The sequence below is a fragment of the Centrocercus urophasianus genome, unplaced genomic scaffold (genome assembly GCF_019232065.1).
Source record: "Centrocercus urophasianus isolate 14NV4802_14NV808 unplaced genomic scaffold, USGS_Curo_1.0 seq_2, whole genome shotgun sequence".
Taxonomy (NCBI): Eukaryota; Metazoa; Chordata; class Aves; order Galliformes; family Phasianidae; genus Centrocercus; species Centrocercus urophasianus.
In genome coordinates, this window is record NW_024884755.1 from 17,275,369 (window position 1) to 17,295,728 (window position 20,360).

A 20,360-nucleotide genomic window follows, 5' to 3' on the forward strand; every position below is an offset into this window, starting at 1 on the left:
GAGGATGTGGGGAGCAGGACAGAGGTCGGTTGTGTTTTTTAATATCTGCATGCAAATGGGTGTCATCCACAGATGTGGAATGAACAGAGTCTAAACTTTTTTTTCAAATAACACTGAAATTGCAAAGTTGACACTTTTTAACTGTTGTCTTTAGGTTTCAGGATTAACAGGCTTTTGAGATTAGTGAAGCATTTCATCCTTGTTTAGTTATCATTGCATTTTCTGTTTTTACACACAGAAAATATTTATTGTTCAGTAATATTCTGCCTATATCTCAGTTTTTCTCTCTGCAGCCAAAGGGCAAAAAACATCTAATTTTCCCAGCACTGAAGGTGATGGCATTTGTGCGTGTGACTGTAACTGCAGTTCTGCATTCAGTCTATGTCCAAGTCTCAGGGAATGGATTAGGTATCACCAGGCAGAGCTTTGTGGATGTCAAGGAAACAAGAAAGGAACTTGTCAAAGCGTGGCTGTCACAGTTACCCAGATCTGCCCTTGACTGAAGGGCTGTTACTCTCTCTGGTCTTTGCTTTGCACTGCCTGACCTCTTGGCATGGTTTGAAACGACAAAGCATCCTGTGTGCACTTTACTGCCGAGTGTGTCAGAAGCAAGCCCTAAAGTGTCCACTGATAGCACACAGTGGTAGAACTCAGTGCCTCTGCACCCTTTCAAGGAAACTGCTATCCACCAGCTCTCTGCTATGGGGCAGACTTAGGGGCACCTGGAAACCAAGCAGAGCAGCGCCAGCAGTGTGGGCAGCTGCAGTGTTTGGTCCTGCGGTGGCCAGAGCTCTGCAGGGGCTGCTGCTTGCCAGAACCGCTGCAGGAATCTCTCTGTGTGTAGTGACAAGCTTGTAATGCCTCTGCATTTCTCAGCTTTTACTCCTCCTTCCTCTTTGCCTTGTTATTTTTCCTTTTGACCACTTTTCTATGCTCTTAGGTCAAGGGTTTGCCCTTTGGAAAGAAAAAGCTTAGCTGAAAATTAAGAGGTTTAATCAAAGCTTCTCCAGACAGCATGAACAATCAGCAAACATCGAACTGGAGAAAATGAAAGGCCATTCAGATGGGAATGGAAGGGGCCCACAGAACTCCCTTAACAAAGGATCTGGTGCCATTTCCACCATCCCACGTGCCACACTCATTACTGCAGAGGTTGAGGGTGAAGCCTGAGAGGTGGACAGCAGTGGGGCAACAGCAGAAGCAAGCAGCAGTTGCTTTTCAATACCAGCACAGTTTGTGACATGTCCAGAGGTTGCAGGAGCTCATGGAAGGCTGGGGCAGATGTGTTCTGTTTACTGCAGAGACGGTATAGTTCTTTTGCAAGAACTGTACTAAATTCCTCCATAACAAAGAGTGTGTGTACTTCCTGTCCTTTCACATGCCATTTGGCTGCATGGCATCATTTGCCCCGCTCAAAGCACATCAATGCTTGGCATAAAGGTACAACCAATAGCAAGAGAGTTCTCCTCCATTTTAAAGAAGCATGTTTTCTGTCTCATCAGGCAGATACCAGAGCTATTATCTGCTAAGCCTAGATGACCTCCTTGCCCTTCGGCCGCTGCCACAGCACTCCCTTGCCTGTGACTGCAGAGGTACAACCAGGATTTGCTGCTCCACGCTTTGGGTGGTGCCTTCTACAGAAATGTGTGCTACCTGCCTGCGGCCCCCAGACACAGTGGGCACAGGTTTATTTTGGATGTCTGTGTGCAGCGTTGAGGCAGCCAGTAGTAGCCTGTGCTTAACTTGGAGTGTCAGTTGTCTACATGCAGAAGACCCCAGAGGCCGTTTCAAGATCCTGTGCTCAGCAAAATGCACTGTCAGCAGTGCCCTGCACACATGGCTGTGAGCAGGATAGAACAGGCACAGGCAGGGATCTTCTGGACTCAAGCTGCTTTTTTGGAAACTGTTCATCTCTGCCCCATTTGTTACTGTGCTTTTCCCGGTAGGGCAGTGCTCTTGGTGCACACTGGTTTTTGCTTGGACGAGGAAGGATTGTGGGTGCTGAGTTCCTGTCATACAGTTCCTCTGCTGGTGCTGGTGTTTTGCAGCAGTAAGAGCTGTAAGGCAGAGACAATGAGCTCAAGCATTCTGTCTGAGGAGAGTTTGGGTGGGGGGAGTGGGAAAAAGGCTGTTAGATCTATTGCGGGCAATTTAGATTCAGAGACATTTCATCTGCAGTTCCCTCAAGTGTTGAATTGAATAAAACCAGCAACAGCAGTGGAAGAGGAGGTGGGGGAAGGGCTCTGAGCACTCCCAGCTAAACAAAAAGAGACAGCTCGTAAAAAAAAAAACAAAAAAAAAACAAAAACAGAATTGCATCCTTGGGCTGAAAACACAGGTCCACAAGGAAGGAAGGAAGGGAGGAAGACACGTGGCAGAACCCACTGGGCAGACAGGGAAGGCCCTGGGCTGGCACTGCGGGCAGCTCCCACTGATCCTGAGCAGCTCGAGGGGTTTACTCCTGGATTTGGGGATTTTCTGAGAGCGTCTGGAAGCTCCAGCCATGGAATCGAGCAGGAAGAAGAGGGTTCATTTGTTGTTCAAAAGGTAAATAAAATCTAATTCACCTTGTAGTGCTGCAGGAGAAAATTGTGAAAGTGAAAACCTGAAAAGGATTAAAATTCAAAAGACAAAGTAACATAGCACTTACACTGATGTTTTAGGAGCTACTGAGAGTTCCCAAATGATGCCATTGGATGACTGCTCTGCCCTCAGCATTAGGTATTCCAGTTCATTGCCTTTGCAAAGGGAGCTGTGGCTGGCTTTCATTTCTGGGCATGCATTGCAGCATTTGTTTCTCTGGGTCTGCCTGTCCTTCCCCAGGCTCAGTTGAGGGCTATTTCACACAGCCACTGAACCCAGTGAGGCTGGGAGCAGTGTGCATATATTTGGAAGAATAAAAATACAGCAAAAAATCAGCTGCTGGGGGGTCTGCCTTGTGAGAGTATGGTTACGCTGCTTTAATGGTGCTGATTCCAATTTCTTAATTCACAAGGAAGCAGCAGTGTCTCCGGGCTGCTCTGTAAACTTGCCTCTCAATATCAGTGGCATTGAACTGTGATGCTCTGCTGGCAGCACAGCCCACTGCTGGCTGCACCCCTCTTTGCTGCAGCTTTCCAGATGTCTCCCAGCTGCAGGGATGCGTGCCCCTCAGGCAGAGATGTGGTTTTGCTGCCAGACACAGCCCTTGCACCAGCTGCATGCCTCCAGCTGCCCAGCTGGGAGGGAAGGGCTGCTCCACAGCAGGGGAGGACCAGCCGTGCTTCTCCGCACTGCCCAGGCTTTGTTTCAGTTTGTGCTCCTTCTCAGCAAGGTCTCTTTGGTGGTTTTTTTCCCTGCTCAGGCATCCTGCTCCACCCAGACAGCCTGCTAGGCTCTGCAGGTACAAGCCAGGCACTCCAAAGCAGCCAGCTCTGGCTGTCACTCCCATCCTCCAGTAAGCGTCATGTTAGCTATATGGGGAGCAAGACTTCTGTGAGGGTGCTGCCTTTTTGTTTCATCAGGTGCTGCAGTGATTTAATCCAATATACAGAAAACCTCCATCTGGCCAGGCCAGCACGGCGGTTTTATAAATGCTTACACAGCAGCAGCACAGCTGTCAGTACCTATTCAGGCATAAGGCAGAGTTTTAACATGTGTTTACTAGTATGTTCTTACTAACATGTCCTAAGCTCTCGTGTTACCAGCTGTGGACATGGCATGTGAGCGAGATGACAGTCCTGAATGGCCTCGTGCTCGTGAGCCACAACTCGCTGCAGGTCAGCGCGATGCAGCCTTTGTTAGCTTCACCTCACCCACTGCGAGCCTCTGCTGCGTGGGGTGCACGAATACCTGCCTGGGAGTCCCACAGGAATACAGCACGATGTCAGGAACTGGTCTGTGGCAATAACGGGAGGTAGCAATAGGTCTGCTGGTGCTGGGGCAGCTGCGCACACTGCTCAGTGGTGGACCAGCATACAGATGGGTGCTGGTATGCAGCAGCGGGGAGGGCACATGGAAGGAGACAGCCAGCTGACCCCGCTCTCCACACTGCAAAAGCCCTTTAGATGAATGCAGAGGAGATCAGCCCCCAGAGCTGACATCTGACCAGCACTGACACCTGAGGTACACCCGGATTGCTTGGGCTGGCTCCCAAAACCATGTTGGCTGTGAGTTGGTCGAGCGCTGTGCCATACATTAAAATGTCCTCTGGCTTTGCTGCTGTTCATGCAGAAGTGCATGCAAAAAACAAAAGTGAGAACAGAATGAGGGGTCAAGGACTCCTCAGGTCAGGCCCCAATACCTGTTGTTTGGGTCATCCTATCCATAATACAGGGGACTTGATGCTGGTCAGTGTCCCAAGGCTTTGGGAGCCTGATTAGCTACCGTTTGTAAAAGGCTGAAGAAGTCTTACCGTGAATCTATGACCATAGAGCAGAGAAAATGGGAGGCTGGCTTATGGGCATGTATTATGCTGCTCTGACTTTCTTTTGGTGTTATCGATCGAGCATCTTGCTAAGATACAGCCTTGCCTGCTGTAGTGGTTTAATTCATTTTTAAGCATCATTATTTTTCATGTTGTGGTCTCCCCTTGCTTGGGGTGCCTCTCATCGCCCATCCCCAAAAACGTCCATTCCTGTCTGTGTTTCAAGGCACGCGCTGCTCCCACATGTGTGTGTGTGCACACCAGGGAGATGGAGAGGCAGCTTCAGCTACGCTAAGCAATTAAACTCCGGTAGCTCAGGGATGAGCAGGAGGCCGTGATTTTCTTTTCCTTTGCAGTAATTGCCTCTGCAATCAGCTTTGATCACCCGAGAGCAGGGGAGATGAGTGCTGCAAGTTGACATCAGTGGTTTTAATATATCCATTTACATATACAGGAGCAGTGCAGCATACAGCTTTCCATAGTGTCTCTGACCTGAAACCATCGCTGCTCCATAGACACCTCATTTAATTTAATACTTCACCGCCACTGCGGAAGCCACAGGACGGGGATGGGAGGGGGGATAATCAAGCCCTCACTCTCTTGCTCTCTGTGAATGTCTGTAGAAATGACATGAAAGTAATTGCTTTTGAAAAGCAAAGCAGAAATGGCACAACTGATTCCACTTAAATGAGAGGAGAAGGAGTGGGGGCGGGAGACGTTCTCCCTACCCATGCCACCTCCTGCCTGCTGCAAGCACAGCCCTCTGTGGGTCTGTGTGGGGCCGAAGGAAGGGTGAGCTTGGCTCCAAGGGGTGTGGGTGAGGGAGTTGAGCTCCAACAGGCAGCATTGCTTTGAGCTGGATGCATCCCTTCAGTTACCTCAGACCCATAGGCGGATGCTGCTTCATGTAGCTGTGTGACATCTGTTGTTGCAGTCATTTCTGCTCCTTGAAGGCTGACAGAGAGCCTCATGACATTGAGCATCCAGGAATTATTCTGCCTCCTGAACACGCTCACCTGCCTTGCAGCTGGCAGGGGCTGTTTCTCCTGCATGCTATGCTGTACGTTAAAATGTCCCCTGGCTTTGCTGGTGCTCATGCAGAAGTGCATGCAAAAAACAAAAGTGAGAACAGAATGAGGAGTCAAGGACTCCTCAGGTCAGGCCCCAGTACTTGTCAGCTCCTCTCTGTCTCCAGCCCATCTAACATTGGCTGTGTGGGTAAAGCTTTAGGACTGTGAGCAGCTATGGAAAGCATCCCATGTTCAATACAAAGGTGTCCTTTACTGTTGCAGAGTACAGGCACAGAAACACATGTGCACACACTTAAATCCACTCAGAATTTAAATGCTTCCTTTGTTTTGTTGGTGCGCATCGTGCTGGACAGCTGTAACCTTTCTCACTGTGGGGCTGAGTGGTTTACACGCATACAAAGTATGGCTTGGAGGAATGCGGGCGACTGTGCTGATAACAGTCTCCAATATGACTTTAATGTAGACATTAAAATCATTTAATGTTAATTACATGCAAACTGATTATTAATGTATTTACTGAATGCTGACAGCTACGTGACAGTCTTCAATAAATATATTTTACTGATCAGTTAGCATTTAATTAATATTGAAATTCTTTCTAGGTTTAGTGAACAATAATTAGGGCCCTCAGTGGCTGTGTCTGTTGTGGGGTACCCTCGGTGCTGGCAGAGCCCCCCTTGCCCGGCAGCAATGAGGGCACAGGCAGCAGGGCCAGCAGAAGGCACGGAGAGCTGAGGCAGCGCGGCTCAGTGCAGTACAATGGGCCCGCAGAGCTCGGGGTGCTCCTCCTGCCCAGGCTGCTTGCAGACCAGGCTTGGCAAGAAGATGTGGTGCTGTGCCTCACACATTACCTCATCCTCATGATCCTGTAGATGCAGTGTCTTTTTCCCCAGAAAGCTCAGCTGCTTCCTGCAGCCCATGAGAAGTGAAAGCAGCGTGCTTTTCACCTGCAGCAACAGCTCTGCAGCATGTTGGGGCCCTTTTTCATGGCCAGGCATGGTATAGCCTCCACCAGCAGCACCAAGCAAACTAGTTCTCAGGCCACGTGGGCACTGTTTTCTCTTGCCTCCCTGCTGTGAGCAGGGCAGGAGCCATGCGGTGCCCTTGCTGTGCTCCGTGCACCACCATGTGTGGAGAGGAGCAGTGCCTCGGAGGCAGTGGTCAGTGTCGGGGGAGCTGCTCTGCCACAGGGCCACAGCAGCACCTCCAGCTTTGGAGGATCAATATCTGCATCTTGTCATGCTAATTGCATTTTGCTTGACACTCCTGATTCTTTCCCTCTCCCTCCTGGTGTGAACTCTCTGCAGCTAGAATGCCGAGAATTGGGAATGCCAAGAAATGAGAACACCAAGCCCTCCGAGCCCACTGCTATTGCAGCAGGACAGGAGGGCCAGGCCAGCCACAGGCACTGCACTCCCTTCTTCTTTGATCACACAGGAAATGCCTGGAGGGGCCTTCATCACAGGGCAGAGCCTGGAGTCGAAGCACAGGGCTGGACCAGGCACTGGTTATTAAGCCATCAGTTATAACTTTGGGTGTGCTCAGTTGCTCTGTGCCTTCCTGGCCCGGAGCACCGGACACAACCTCCATGTCCAAGGAGGAGGCACCCTGTGTAGCAGTCTCCCAGCCTTCCTGGGGCATATCCCTGCTGCCACAGGCGTGCACCCGGATCATAACTACCTATTGGCTTCCTGTCCCCAGAACATCAGGTTTTTGCAGCTGGTGTGCGGGGGGGTGTCTCCTCCCGACAATCCCCACCCCCAGCAGCATCAGGCCTGTGCTGTTCAGGGTTTTGTTAAGCCGTTTAGTATTAATTGATTTTTTTTTCCATTTTTTCTTTCTTTCCCTGGGCGGGTCAATAGCTGGATGCTCAAGAGCAGAGGATCTATCAACTGCAGACCAAGCAGAGGCAGAGGCAGAGGCAGGCAGAACCGGAGCAGTAATGCAGCCAGATCCAGCAGCTCAGCCAGGAGCTGGAGGCCACCACCAGCTGCAGGAGGAAGCTTGGATGCAGGTAGGAGAAGATGCCAGCATGGTCTGGCTCGGCAGGCCAGTATTGGAACTCTATTTAATACATTCACAGCAGTGGTAATAATCTGCTGCTCCTGTCTAAATGACAGCATAACAAAGGGCTAAAGATGCAAAAGTGGAGTCTGTCAACTCACAGTGAGGAGGGAAAGTCCCGGGAACTGGGGAGACGGCTGCAGCTCTGCTGTCTGTGAATAGGTGCTTGGGCTGCACTTGACTGAAGATGTGACGGCTGTAATGCACGGATGTCCTGCATGCTAATCCTGCTGCTCACCTCCTGAGAGAGAAGGGGAGAGGGCAGCTGGTAGGAAGCTGGAGGAAGACCACACCTCGCAGGACATGCTGCCCAGCTATGTAACAGTGATGTGTGTGAGCCAGGACAGAGGCTTGGGTAGCTGAAATCCTGAGTTTGCTGCAGGACGAGCAGACATTTGCAATGGGAGCTGCTCTGCAGACCTGAGAGAAGGCCTGCAGGGCAGTGTTTGTGTCTGTCATCTCTGTGCCATTGTCTGCTTGGTCCCCTGCCCTCATACAGCTCCTCTCCTCCAACCCCTGTATTTCAGAGCTGCCAGGAGTCACACTGCTCAGACTGCACATTCCTTCTGCATGCAAATCTGGCTTGGGAGAGCATGCTACTCACATGTCGGCTCAGCCGTGTGTTTGTCTGCCTGATGTCCATTCAGGCACCTTTAGTCGTTAATGGATTTTGACCGCAGTCTGTGATCAGATCCAGATGGCAAACAGATTCTGGGACATGAAGAGAGTGGATCCTAAAAATCTGTGCAGGATTACTTGCTTAGTCTGCATTGTTCCTCCACAACACCTGCTTCTAATCTCTTTCAGCACCCCTTAAACCAGAAGAATTATGTCTATTTTTAAAACTTGATAGCACAATATTCTCGGTGTACTGGAAGACTAAATCAGCCACGTGCTACTGGTGCTGGAGTATCAGGTCTGTGTGCTGGGCAGTGGAATGCTCCGCACAGCTGGCTTGTCCAGAGGGAGAGCAGCATTGTAGAATCTGAGTGGTACTTTTCTCCTTGTTACTCAAAGTGGACATGGCTTGTTTCACTTGATTTGGTGATAGTGAGGTACGTTCACTTCATGGGAAGGAACGTAGCTAGATATTGTTCCTTTTACTGCCATGTCATCCTTTGTTCTCACTGTGTGTGTGAAGAGACAGCACAGCGTGTGGGCAGAACTGCATGTTGCAAGCCTGTTTTCAGATTGTCCGCTGGAGAAGGCTGCTGCTGGCAGTTTGCATGCTTTTGTCTGCTTGTGTGCATGAATGGTGAAGGATGAATGAATCTGTGAGTGTGTCATTGTGTGCCTACATTTTTTCTCCATATGTATACGGGTATCCATACACTGATTTGTGCAGTGAGAGCACAGCAGGGAGGAATCATGCTTCTGTTTCTTCTTACAGTTACTCTGTCTTACTCCCTTCCCATCCTATCCCTTCCATGCGTTGATGCTGATGTCAGGTGAGTCTAACTGCTTGCTTTTGGTGTGAAAGTGACAGATGCAACAACACAGTTCTAACCTTTCTCCTACAAAATTCCTAATCAAAGCACATCCAGCTCTGTTACATAAAAGTCTAACATTCTTCTGGGTCAGAACAGTGCTCTGCAGTGCTCTGTGACAGCAGCTTATGCCCATGCCTTGGAAAGAGGAAAAAAAGGAGAAGCTGTACTGTTGCCCAAAGATGCTCTCCTATCTCCGTGGTTACAGGGATTCCTGATTCCAAGCTGGAATCTTTGTGTTTAACAGCCCTGGAGGAATTCTCATCAATAATTTGTCGAACTATTTTTGTAACCCAGACATTATGTGGCTTCTGCAGTGTTTCACAGCAGCAAGTTCCACTGTTTAGCCATACATGGGATGCAGAGTCATTTCTTTTTGTTTACTGTTATTTTATTGAAAGACTGTGACCAATCATTCTTTAATCACCTTTTATGTGACACCTGCAATTTTATGCTTTCTTTCCATTGTCCTCCTTCTGCACAGAAGGGCTCCAGTCTTTTTTGTCTTTTTTTTTTTTTTTTTTTTAATTAGGGAAACAATCCCATCATTAAATCATCGCTGTCAGCCTTTACCATACTTTCATTTGTCCTGTTGCTTTCAGTTGTATTATTTATGCAGTTTCAGGGAGTGCTAGATTTTGACTAGAAACAGGGCAGTCCTTCCCACCACACCAGCTTACATCTTGCTCTGCCTCTATCCAGTTCTGCTTAAAGCTCTTGTCCCATCTCTGTCTCCATCTGGCTGTGCAGGAAGCACTGCCAAACCCAGCCCCAACCTGCTGTGCCAGGAGCTGTCTTAAGCACTTTCTGATTCTCCCGAAGATTTCCATCAATCCACCCATCTCCATCCCCATATGTTGCAAGCTTCTCTCCAGCCTCTGACCCCATCCAGCTGATGGACACTCCAGTTCCTATAGCTGCCTGGGGAGCTCTTCATCCCATCTTATCCCAGTATCACATCCAATCCCCATCCTTGTCTGGCTATGCTAGGCATCTGAAACATCTCCAGACTCACCTGGCTGTGCATGATCTCTTCTCCCATCTCCAGTAGTGCCAATTTTTCCCACGTTTCTCCATTTCCCTCACAACTTGTACCAAGAGCCAGTAGCCCTCTCCAGGAGAACTTTTCTAACTGCACATTCCTGATGATCCAAGATAGCTTTGGCCCACCAGCATGCTTCTGCTCGTGTGTAAATCCATTTCCTGTCCTCACTAATTGTATTTCTCAGAACTCACTCCTCAGGATGTGCCTGGCCTGCCCTTCTGCATGTGCTGGTTTGAGCCAAACACGGCTGCTGATTGATCTGTTCACATGGGGGACTTTGTGCTCCAGGGCTGGCAGTCCCAGGATGCCTGTAGCAGGGCAAACATATCAGGAGTCTGCAACCTGTAATTCAGCACTAGGAACGTGAATTATAGCCCTGCTCTTTAAGGAAAGGCTGGCAGTGCAGCTCTGCCTGTCAGCTGAGACACCCACCTGGTCATGAGCTCTCCTGGTGAATGAATCAGGATTTGGCATGTCATTGTTTAAAACAGCCCCCATGCTAATGTCTTTTTGAAGTGAAACTGAGAGGGCTGTTAACCTCAGTTAGCCAGTTGTCCTCACCGTGACCTGGATAAATCATCATAGCAGAGCTCCAAAGAACATGGCTCTCATTGCTCTGGAAAATGGAGCTGCAGGGAAAGGACTGTGATTTCAGTTTATAGGTGCAAGGAAGGGTTCCCTGCCTTCCTTCCCAGGATTGTACAGCAAAAGACTGGCGTATTGCCATATGTAGCAGAAATGCTAAGCCATGGCTTGAAGCAGTGATTGAGCACCTGGTGGGGAGCAGGGCAGCCCAGGGGAGCTCAGGTGCATGCAATGTACCTGATTGAAGGAAGGGCTGGAGCCAGCCTCCACCCCTTCCCAGACCTCATTTAAGGGCTGGCAGTGAGGGTGTCTTTACTGAAGGTTCCTGTCTATCTGAGGCCTTCCACGGGTAAGCAGCTTTTTCTTCCTTTGTGTGTCCATGGCTGCTATGTGTGGGCTTTCCCTCATTTGTTGCAGTCTAGGATTTTGCTACCCTGGTGTTGCTGCTGTGCTTTCCATTGCATTAGAGCATGCCAAGAGCCCTGCTGGTGCTCCAGGCTGGGCATCAGGTCTTAGAGAGGTCAGTTCCCTTCCCTGAGAGCCATTAAAGGAGTTATGGATTGTACTGTGGCTTGTAGAGAGGCAATTTGCTGTACCTGGGAGTGGGTGAGTTTCCAAGAAGCTACTGGGATGTCTCATCATCTAGCCCCAGCTTGTGACCATGTGGGTGCTGGTGCAGCACCAGGCTTCCAGGTACATTCTTTTTAGTTGAAGGCTGGGCTTTCTCCAGAGCAGTCTCTACCTCTGAGCTGTCCTTCTTTGTGGTGGAGAAGGATACAGAAAGGACAGTTTCTCCAAGAGGAGACAGTGCTGTTCTGGGCCATCACATGCTCTGGGGTAGTTTTGTGCAGCAGGAGCACCACATCACATGCTGCTCTCAGAAGAACACCCTGCTTTCATGTGTCACACTGACTGCTTAAACTGTGGTCCAAGTTTCTCCTTGCCAAAGCAATGCCAGGTTCTTGTGAAGGGTTAAGAAGATCTGCTACAGTGTCTGTCTAGGCCAATGTGTCTTTATCAGAGCCAACATCAGCAGCTGTAGAGAAAGGTGCAGGAAATTTACAGCAGGTGGTTCAGAGCAGCTCGCTCCAAAGGCTGATTTGGAGATTGGCTCATTCTCAGCACAAGGCATTTCTCTCTGCAAAGAGCTGTTTTGACTCTGGGAGCTGTTATCTGTGCAGAGGCCTCATTACTTTATCTCATAGGGCACTCATAGCTGCTGTTTCATTGTGTGGCGGTGAGTTCCACCAGACAGGTTTTCTCTTGTTTCTAATCTGGCTGAATTTTCTTTTTCTCTCCAGCGTGACTGTGAAAAATCACAGCACCAGCTGCACATAAGAAACTCCTGGAAAGAAGAACAAAGCCAACTGTTCTCCATGTCCACGAAGGCATGCCCAAGAACTAATGGGTGTATCCTACATCGAGAAAGATTCAGGTTAGGAACAGCTTCTAATGGAGAGGAGAACAAAGCAGGCAAACAGACTGCCAGGGGCCCAAGGATTCTGCATCACAGGGGATCTTCAAGGACAGACAAACAGAAGAAAAGGCACATATAGATTCCCTTGTCATAGAACTGCAAGATGGGCCATCAAGCTCTTGAGATTCATGCCAGCCTTGCTCATTTTCTAAACCCAGCTTTGTTCATACCCTGATACTCATCCGTCTTCTTCAAAGCCCCACCATAGTCTCCTTTAGCACTTATGTGCTATCAACATATCACTTGCCAGGGTGATTGTTCTTTCTAGCAAAGTGACTGCGCTTGAGTCTTGGATGGATGCTTGCTTTCTACTGTGGTTCACCTGACCTCCATGAGACTCAATGCCTGCTTTGTGTTGTAAATGGTGTCCCATCTTGAGATGCATTGGCCATGTTCCTGTGCTGGATAGTAACATTGATCTGTGGGAGTATTTTTCCCTCAAACTTGGAACCTCATTCTTATGCTTCTGCAGGCTTGTTCATAGGAGACTGGCTGAGGAGCACGCTCACTGCTGTTTTCCCAGGTAAATTCAGCCTTGCTTGTCTTCCTCACTACTGGTGTTCCTTCAGCTCTCTCCTCAGGGTACAGGGTTCTCTTTGTACTGATGCTATGGGTTGGAGGAATGCACAGAGTCTGTCCTCTTCTGGCTCTCTGGAAGGACAAACAGGGCTGCCTGATTCCTTGTCCAGAAGCCTTAGCACTCACCTACGTATACTGGGTTGATGACTTGGTGCTCCTTCCTGTGTTCCAAAACATGCCGCTGCCTGGGATGGTCCAAGGTAGATGTATGTTTCATAGAGTGAGCAGGGGCCTCAGTGCAGTGGGCTTGAGACTTGGTGCCAGGGCCTTAACTGAACTAAGCAAGGATCAGGCAATTGTGCTGCTCAACAAAACTGCACAGCTGACAGTCTCTGAGCTGCTCGTTAGCAATACATCTAGCTATCTGTGACACTTTAGCTGGGGCTGGTGGGTGCCTTGTTCCTTGAGTCGCTCTCAGGAACTTGCATGTGGAAAGAAAGCTGGATTTTCTCCTTTTTACTACCTCCTTATCTGGCCATAGGTTACCCAGTAGTCAGAATGCATGCCTTAACACATGCTGAAGAGAGCAAGCGGAGCCTGGAGGATGTTGATGGATGACAAAATCTCTGATACATACATCTGTAAGACATGTGCTGCTGTGCCTCGGGCTTTGGTCTGAGCATTGCAGTTCCACCCTTGGTAATAAACATATGAGTAGATGAAGCAGAGATGGGAGTATAGATTTGCTATCAGAAACTTTGGATTTAATTTCCATTCTTAGCTGTGTGCAGTTTCCTATACGTGCTGTTTTGCAAATGAGTTGCACAATAGCTATCAAAGACCACCTAGAAACAAGGTCATCTTGATGCCACTTAGTTCTGCTGCGCAGGGGTGAATCCAGGCCAGGTGAAGGTGTGGGTCGGACCCGTGGAAAGGTCTCATCTATGCTCCCTGATGGCTGTATGAACCTACTGCTCTTTGCCTGCTTGGTGTTTGAGTGCAGTCGTGGTGCTGGGGAAGTAGAATTGCCTGGCTATCAACAGTTGACCTACCTGGCCTCAGTAATCAAAAGTGGCGCAGTTTTCTCAGATGCAGCTCACTCACGGTGCCCTACACCGGTCTGTGGGGCAGCAGCCACTTGGATCATAGGTCCTCAGGAGGAGGGAGGAATTGGTGCATGCATACCATACACCAGGACACAAAGCAGCTCCCACACGGACACCCTGGCACTGCCAGTAGCTTCTATGGGGCTGGAAACACAGTCACAACAGCCAGTGGGATCTGAAAGTGACATGGCAAGATGAAATGTATAATGTGTGCAGACACTGAGGAGGAACCCCACCGGGCACCTGGGCCTGAGGGCCGGCTCCACAACACAGATGCTAGAGGGAATAAAGGAAATGACAGAGGATCAACTGGTCTGCAAGGCTGGTTTCTCTCCAGGAGAAGTCTTTGGGGCTGTGGAGAAATGGGCAGCCCCCAGGCTATGAGGTTAATACAGAGCCACGGCTGTTTGTATAGCTGCAGAGCCTTTAAGAGAGACTTGGGGAAACTAGCTTGGATTCCAATGAATATTTACAATTACACTGCTCCAAAGTGGAATCCAATCACATCACTGCAGCATGCAGTCTTTGTGTATTAAAAGAAAATGAGAGGAAAGCAGGAACGATGGAGTCGCAGAGCTGCCTTTGGAGAGACATCCTGCTTGTGACAGAACTAAAATGCTTTATTTCTGATACAAGCAATTCATTCTTTGGGCCTTTTGCTTGATATTAAAGTTCCTTGTTTGTTTGTTTGTTTTTTTTAAGTGAGAGTTTTCAGTAGACGATCTTCAAATCAGAGGGAAAGAAATAGGAAGTGTTATAGTCCATAATTCTGATGTTGCACTAACAAACTGGAAATAAGGGAGCATTTCCAAGCTAGAGTGGAGATGCTCCCCCCACTTTCCACTTGCTGAGTCTGAGGTTACCACGTGCAAGAGGCCTGGACAGAGCTGCCCTTGTTAAAATCATGCTCCTAATATGACATTTGAATGATCACCAGGCTCTGCCATTAAACAAGACAATCTAACAGAGGAAGAAGCAGAAAATGCTGGATAAATGTTCATTGAAGCTCAGTATTGGCCTTTTTTTTTCAGCACAAGATAGAAAAATGTGTCAGGGTATCACTGCACGCAAGGAAGATGGAGGATTTGTGAGTGTAAGACCCCTGCAGAGAACTGTATGCAGCAGAGTAGGAAGTGTGTGGCCAAGCAGAGGTACTGCTCTAGTTGACAAAAGGGACAGCACCAAAAGCTTACCCCATTGTACTCCCAGCTGATCAGCTCTTCTGCATGGTGCCAGGGCAAATCAGCTTGGGCTCTCCTATGCCTTGTGTTGGCAGATGGGTAAGCTTAAGAAAGAGCTGTACTGATGGAAGGGATACTCATCTGGATGCCTTAAGACCTATGGTGCAACCATCCTTTCATACACTGCGAGGTTTCCCACAACTCTGACACGAGGCAAGCAGTTGTGGAAGACAAGTAGGAGATGAGACAAAAGCACAGGTCAGGATGAGGATGGAAATTATTCTTTTTATTCAGACATTGCATGGCATGCATCAGGCATGTTGCCAGAACACGGCCGCAGCACCAAACAGACTGTGAATAACTCCTGGCTTGTTGCGGTCTTGGAGTACAAAAAAACCACTGCTTTTCTTTAATTACAAGTATTTAAGGTATATCCTTCCATTCTGTCATGCAGATGTTCTGAAGCACCACGGCAGCATCAGAGAAGGTGCTGTGTGAGAAGGCACGTAATGACTGAAGCTGCAAGGATGTGCGCTTAGATTTACCCAGGGCGCACTTACAAGCACACCTGACCTGGAACAGTGACATCTGAAGGCCTAGCCTGCTCCCTCCCCATGGTCCCAGCAGGTGGCATGTCTCCGCACCTGAGCAGAAGACAGCATGGTGCTGTTTTCAGACTGTGCTAATCCCATCGTGTGTTTTGAAGATGATGTGTTTCCTATTGCCTTTCACCTTGTGACTGCACAGATCCCTTCTGCTGGATGGCAATCTTAGAGGATGCTGATGGGAAATCCCAGGAAGCTGCTCTCTGATCTAAGTCATGCTGCTGGCAGAGGGAAGTCTCTGACACATGCAGGCATGGCACAGGGTGGTCCCTGCTGCCTGGCACATACTGCAGTTGATAGCCCTCAGCAGGAACTTGCATTCAATATTATACTGTCTAAGAGGCTTAAAATTGACTGTGAAGCTTCAGTACAACTACAAAAAAATCTTGTTTTCAGTTTCTCCTATGGTGGATTGCTCCAGAATGAGACAGAGCAATTTGGTAATTCATTCTTGGAGTATGCATATCTGCACTGGAGTATTTGGAATCAGATTAAGGAATATGAAAAGCAGTCATTCACTTGAACTTCCCTTGTGGGAATGGTAGCTGCCCAGACACATTCCCCATGAAGATGGGAAACGTGACAGAAATCAGAGTGCTGCAGAAAAAAAACAGAGCAGTTTCTAGTGTCATAACAGGACTTGACAAATGATGCTGTCAGAATAGGACTGGGCCTAAGAGTCCATTGAAGCCACCAGCCCAGGAGTAGGAATGGCTATGGAGAGCCACTGCAGCTTTCCCATTGCTGTATGTTTCTTTACACTTCAGCCTTCCTCGCCTTTGCTTAAGCCTTGTGCCTTGCTCTGAGCTGCTCCAATGGGCAGAACTCAGGAGCGTGCTGGCTCAGATGGCCCTCGCTCAGTGCAGCGCGTGCTGCACAACCCCCTTAGCTGTGCAGAACATGGTGCCTCTGGTCCCCGCCTTCTCTCCAGGGAACCATGCAGTCCAGCATGGTTTCTCCTGCTTTATGTCCGCCCGGCACACTGTTGTCGCTGCAGACAGTTCAGCCACTGCTGATTGTGCCCTCTGAAAAAGGACTAGCACTATGGCTGAACTGAATCCTGATGTGGCGGTGCAGAGGGGTCGCTTGGAAGCAGAGAGCAAACTGATACAGAGACAGTGCAGGATGTGTCAGGATCAGTCCTTGCACATGATCCTGGAGTACTGAAGAAAAGTATGAACAAGTGTTTGCAATTAGCTGCAAGCATGCATTGCTCCCCACCTCATCCCCGACAGTGGCCAAGAGCTATCATCTCGGATGGTGTTAGAAGACACAGCTACTGCACACTGCCCACAACGCTGCGACGTGCAGCTCAGAGGCCTCAGAAGCAAAAACAGGGTCTTCTATCTAAGTACTGCAGGTGGATTTTTTTCTCCCATGATGATACTTAACCTCTTTTTGAATGCACGTAAACCTCGATGACCCACCGCATCCTCTCCTAAGCAGTTTGACACAGCATAGGGCATATTTATTAAAAAAAAAAATGCTTTTTGTTTTGTAGTCACTACCCGCTTATTTATGGAGGCACTGATGGTTCTTATATCAAAGGGACAATGAGAAATCACACTGCAGTCAAACTCTGTATGCCAAACTTGATTTTATAATCCTGTCACACTTCAACCATCTCTTCTCTGGGCTAAAGAGACTTTCTACTTTTCCTCATATGGAAGATATTCTTTGTATTTGATCTGCCTTGTTACTCTTCTCTGAAACCCTTCCAACTCTGTTTTTCTTGAGAGAGGCCAACCAGAGTTCCATATGGTAATCACAATGCAGTCTCCACTATGGCTCTGTTCAGTGGCATGTATCTGATCTGCTCTCCGTTATTTTCCTAATTTTTAACAGTCAGTTTGCCTTTTGGAATGCTCCTGGACACTGAGAAAATATTTCCATAGAACTGTCCCTGTCAGTCTCTATCTGGTTTTATTTCCTTTCTCCCCAATCACTTCGTCCTGAAGAGGGAACAGCTACAGTACCTGGAGCTGCAAGCAAAACCTCACAAGAAAGAAAGTGCAAATGTCCCAGAACTTTTGCAGGGTTAAGACCACCTGGCAGCATCGCATGTCTTCAAAATCAAGGACAACTACTAAATATCTGAAAAACAAGGCATTATGAATTAAGATCAGCCTCACAATGCTGCAGCCCCATCCCCTGCCAGGCATATCTGCTCTCTGGTACCCACTGTACCCTGGAGGCCACACAGCACTGCAGGGGAGCACAGGAGCCTTCTCTTTGCTGAAGCAAAGCTCAGGTGCAGGTCAGGCAGGGGAGCTGCCCACATCAGTCCTGCATTTGGGCAGTGAGCCTCCTAAAACAGCTCCACCTGCATCTCCTGTAGTCACCCTTTGTCATGGTTCTATGTTGTTTGTTTGTTTTTATTTTGGGTTTCAGTATTCCACATCAAAACATCATGTAGTGTACGGGGTATTATGTTTTGATGCGGAATACTGAAACCCAAAATAAAAACAAACAAACAAACAACATAGAACCATGACACCCTTACTGCAGGGATTCCTTCTGAGATGCAGCTTCCCTTCCTCTGGGAGATACCAGTGCTGCTTTTATACAGGCCACAGGGCCACTCACAGCTCCATGTGGCACAGAGGCTGCTCCGTGTACTTCAGATGACCACAGTGCTGAGAGGCTGATTCATCCCTGCAGACCTCAGCCTGGTGGCTCTTACCCACCTTTTACCATTCAGCACAAGCACACCCAACAGTGAATGCAGATGAACGCTGCAGTTAAGTCACTGTTGGTGAACACAATCATGACATGTTCTTGCAGTCCTTCCTTTGTGCCACTTTATGGGTAACAGGTTCTAGGTCTTCAGGAGCAGGGAGCAGATTATTTTCATCGCCAATCTGGGGTCTTACCCAATTATCAGTGCCCATAATTCGGATCCTAAGCAGGGATGCCCACATTGTCTGTAGTGTCCTCAGGGCAGCCTTAAGAATACCATTACAGCACTCAGTAAGGCCTGCCCCTGTCAGATTATACGGCAGGTAGAATCTCCAATCAGTGTTGTTTCCCTTTGCCCAGCACTGTACCATTGTGCTCGTGCAACAAGTGCCTTGATCGCTCTCGATGACTTGAGGTGTTCCATAGGCAGCCATCAATTTGGTAAGTTTGGCCTTGATGGTATATGCCTGGCTCACTCTCAGCACTGGGTAGGATTGCACTAGCCCACTTCAGGTGTCAGTGAAGTCAGAGCATATCTCACTCCCTCAAACTGAGGGAAGGGCCCAGTGTAAGGGGACTGCGTCCTCTAGCAAGATGGGCTGTTATTTCAGGCAACGGTCTTGGTCTCCTCCTGGAGCAAGCACTGCATTCTCAGCATACCTGGATGATGTCAGGTAGCTGTACGGGCAGGGCAGTCCCCATGCTTTAGCAGCTGCCCACATTGCCTTTTGTCCTGCATGCTGCAGCTTCTGATGAAACCCACAGGCGGCATTTCCAGGTGGTGAATTCTCAATCCATCGGACTCGGGCCGCTGTGTCAGCTTCATAATTTCCCATGACCAAACTACAGAGTCAGACATTAACATGAGATCATCAATCTAATGGTACAGTTTGATGTTATTAGGATTATTGCACTCTGCTAGGTCACGTGCCACTAAGTTATGACAGTAGGATGGTGAACGCACATACCCTTACAGCCGGACCTGAAAGGTCCACTGCCTGCTTCCTCACATAAATGCAAACTTGTGATTCTTCCTGAATGGGACCACTGAAGAATGCATTTACCAAGTCTAGGACAGAACGGTAGATTTCTATCTCCCTACTCATTGTGTCCATCAGGAAGGCAATATTGAGTATAGCATACAAATGGGTGGTGTGATCTTATTTAATTCTCTGTAATTCACTATCATTCCCCATGTGCCATCTGACTTCCATACTGGCCACACAGGGAAATTATACAGGCTACGTGCAGATCTTGTGATTCCTACTTTTCCTAGTTCCTGCACTGTTCTAGAGATTTCCCCTTGGTTCCCTGGAAGTCTATACTGGTTTAGTAACCCAGCACAGAGCAAGCAAATAGGCTCATGTTTTGCACAGCCTTTTAATACCACCTGCAGTGCCAGGATACTAACACATCTCTCTTTCTGAGTTCTCCTACAGTCATCTGGAGAGTCAGACCCTAAAGGATGTCTATGCCCAGTACTCCAGGACTGGGGCAACAGACACCTTATACTCCCAGGCTGGGGGGACACCCAACCTCAACCATATCTGGGTTAGAAGGATGGTACTTGAGGCCGTGTCCAGTTTTGGGCCCCTCACTGCAAGAAAGATAGAGGCCCTGGAACGTGTTCAAAGGAGGGCAACAAAGCTGGTGAGGGGTCTGGAACACAGGCCATATGAGGAGAGGCTGAAGGAGCTGGGAATGTTCAGCCTGGAGAAGAGGAGGCTCAGGGGAGACCTCATTGCTCTCTATAACTTCCTGAAGGGAGGTTGTAGTGAGCTGGGGGTCGGCCTCTTCTCTCGTGTCATTAGTGATAGGACCAGAGGGAATGGCTTCAAGCTACGGCAGGGGAGATTCAGGCTGGACATGACGAAGTATTACTGTTCAGAAAGGGTGGTCAGGCACTGGAATGGATGCCCAGAGAGGTGGTGGAGTCACCGACCCTGGGGGTGTTCAAGGAAAGGCTGGATGTTGTGTTGAGGGACATGGTTTAGTGGGAGCTATTGGGAATAGGTGAACGGTTGGACTGGATGATCTTTTCCAACCTTGGTGATTCTGTGATTCTATGGTCTGTCACCCAAACCCACCAATCACCACCCTGTCTCCCCGGAATGTGGTTGGATCACCACAAATAATTGATGTTTCTGCACCCCTCTCAACTACTGCCATAACTCAC

At 48.7% G+C, this 20,360-nt stretch overlaps 1 protein-coding gene across 26 annotated transcripts in view; it reads left to right on the plus strand.

Annotated features, from left to right (window-relative positions):
• Window positions 1-20,360, plus strand: part of LOC122161872 (trichohyalin-like) — a 108,489-nt gene that overhangs the window by 68,402 nt on the left and 19,727 nt on the right. For 21 of the 26 annotated variants that reach the window (XR_006169323.1, XM_042821604.1, XM_042821607.1 and 18 more), the window contains 2 exons: window positions 7,299-7,450; window positions 11,919-12,617. The exons of 1 other annotated variant lie outside the window; for it this stretch is intronic. The gene's annotated coding sequence lies outside the window, so the exon portion shown is untranslated. The remainder of the gene's footprint in view (window positions 1-7,298; window positions 7,451-11,918; window positions 12,618-20,360) is intronic. 4 more of the 26 variants (XM_042821590.1, XM_042821591.1, XM_042821592.1 and 1 more) reach the window with 4 other exon arrangements.